Genomic DNA, 3,085 nt, shown 5'->3' on the forward strand with positions numbered 1-3,085 from the left:
ACTATACCATACTTTACCATGCCATGTCATACCATAGCACACTGTACTATTTTATCACCAACCCTGCCTTATTCTGTCTTGTCTTATACTATCCTGGTCATTTCATGTTCCTATCTCTATTCCTGTCCTTCCCTTTTCTTTGTCATGTCCCGTTTTGTCTCGTCTTATCCTGTCCTTATGCCAATCACAACCTTATCCTATCTTGTCCTGTCCTAAAAACCTAGCAAAAACCCTGTTTTGTCTTAATATTTTCCAAGGGCTTTGTCGTCTAATCTGATTCTTTAATCTTGTCTTTATTCTTTCCGTCCTTTTATCACTTTTTATTCCTTCTTCTGGCCCGAACAGCAGCTTGTCACTTCATCAGATGTTCTTCAGCAGGTTTTGTTGGACGCCGAAGCATCCAAAGCTAACAAGAACTGGAGCGCTCTCGCAGCAGCATCCATCCTCCTCCATCCCGCCGGGTCCTGGAGACAAACACATCAACCCCTTATTTGGGCCTTTGTTTGCATCTGTTTTATGTTCAGCTTCTCTGCAACTCCAGAAGTTCGTCCAACTTCCCGAGCTGTCTTTGGTTTACGTGTGAGCAAAAATGCAAAAACGATAAATAGATTTTTGTGAGATTAAACAGAACTCAGGTTTTTGTTTGTGTTTGCCAGTCAAATGAGCTGTTTGTTCTTCCAGATTATCTTCATTGTTCGGATCAGATGCTGCAGAAGTGAACACTTTAGAGAAACATCTCTGCTCATTCTTACATTTTCATTTCTCTAATCTTCTCCTCCAGTCTCTTTTGTTTCTCTCAATGCAGATTTTTTTTTTTTTCCCTCAGAACTGGAAAGACGAGACATTTCACCACGGCACGGCTGTGACAGATGGGTCAGTGTGTGTGTGTTTGTGTAACTTTCTACGCTCTGTTTTCTGTGGTTAGACAGAAGGTTCCGGAAAAGTGGATCCTTTACAGAACTTGGGGGCTCATTATCTTTTTATGTCTCCAGGAACTTATGGACAATTTGAGAGGAAGGTTTCTGGAAATGTGGAGGAAGGTCAAAGATGAGAAGTCTGTGAGGTGGGATTCAAAGTCAGAATCGGGGATTAAAAACGTCCCAAGTCAAGCTACTCGGGTTTAGTTGTACATTAAATGACATAACAATCATCTACAGTCATGTTTGGGGTTAGCTTAAAATGAGATTCATTATCATACAGTTTTACAGTGGCATCAAACGACCAACTTTTTGTTTTTGTAAATCTACTGTGATCATATCAGCTCAAAATGGACAGAAAACAAAAATAAAATGCAATGACGATTACACACATTTTTACATCACATCTTTATCTTAACTTGTGTTTTTTCTGTGTCCATAAAACTTAACAAAAATGGGTTGAGGAATTGATCTTACTGTTTTTAGTTTGTTATTCGGTGAATTCATGACATTTATTTCTTTTTAAATTATTTTTGACACAACAAGAAATTGATTTTTGTCAAATTTTCTATTTTTTTTTTGGGTTGTTAAATCAATTAAATAGACGATAATCCCCAACGAGGTGTCCGTTATCACAGATAAGCGAAGTCCATTCATTTCTGATTATTCAAAGCTCTAAAGCCATTTTCACATTTATACTATGGTCATTCATGAAATGAACAAATTTCAAATACATTTTTATAGACAGACAGAAAATCATAAGGTTAACAATAATCCTAAAATCACAGAATGTACTCTCCACATACATCGATGCATAAATGTTTATCAACAAACGATGTTTTAAATATTTATAATCAAATTATTTATCAATCTCTGTTCCAATTTTCTGCTGTTCTGGTTACTAACTACTGTTTAGGCCAATGCAGTGATAATAAAAATCATTTAGGTTAGGTGCAGGGCACCCTGCGGCCAATCAGAATCCAGGATTCACCTGGACCATCCCAGAACTCAATTTAAGGACTGCTGTGTTGATGATTCCACAGAAATGTCTTCCCTGGGATGTCACTGTTTTACTGAAGGGGGCGCTCTCCATATATATGGACTGTTAGTTAGAAAAGTTTTTTTTTGTGTATCATTTTATGCTTGTTTTAGATTAACTTTTGATCACATCTTTGCACAACAATAACAGAAGTTTTTATTTAATTTAGTCCCAAATGTCAGAGCATCAACAAGCTTGATTTACTTCAGTCGTAAAAAGCAAAAGCCTCATTTAATGAACGTTTCACCATAATAAAGCAGAAAATGTGATACAAAAATCTGCTCAAACACAAAGACAAAAGTCAAACCGCGAAAAGTCTTGATCAACTTCATGAGGAGACCCCAAACATTTTGTTCAATAAAGTTCGGTGTAGTGTTAAATTGGATCAGACTGAGAAAGAAAGGAAAGGAGAGGAAAACACAGACTGAAAGAAAATACGAGGCAATAAAAAGAAAAGAAAGACGTTTTAATGTGAAGGAACGCTCTCAGGTTTTGAGTTCTTGTCATCACCTTCCGAGCAGTGTGGGCCTGTAAAATCTGCTCACTCTAATCTAAGGTCTGGAGAAATGCTTAGTAAGGAGCGCAATATCTGCGACTCAAAGGTTATTGAAAGTGTGGACATTTCTTCTAATTAAAAAGAAATGGAAATGATCTCGAAAACAAACAGATCTGTCGGAGGATATGGCTAACATCTGTACAGTCCTTGGTTCTTTCAAACATCTGGGTTCATCAAATAAGTTTGGAGCAGCAAAACATGTCCAGGAGGCCAAAGAAAACTCAAACTGAAAAAAAAACAGCAGTGTAAAAAATCACAGTTAAAGATTGTTTTGGTCAATAATAATCAGCTCTCTTACTTTTTGGGTTTTTGGACCCTCCGTGATTCACCTCATTTAGCCAAATCCCCACCTGATTGAGAGCGCACACTCTTGCTTTTCTTGAGTCAAACTGTAAAACTTTCTCCAAAGGTGTACCTCATGGCCCAGTGTTGGGAACCTTTTGTTGTTATGATGAATCGTTCAATCATAAACCATAAATAGAGGTGGGCAAAGCTAGCTTGACCTCCTGCTCCGACTCCAACAAAATAAAGCCAGTTCTGTCATGCAGGGGCTGCTATTTGGAGCCACTCAAC

The sequence above is a fragment of the Oryzias melastigma genome, linkage group LG18, assembly GCF_002922805.2.
Source record: "Oryzias melastigma strain HK-1 linkage group LG18, ASM292280v2, whole genome shotgun sequence".
NCBI lineage: Eukaryota > Metazoa > Chordata > Actinopteri > Beloniformes > Adrianichthyidae > Oryzias > Oryzias melastigma.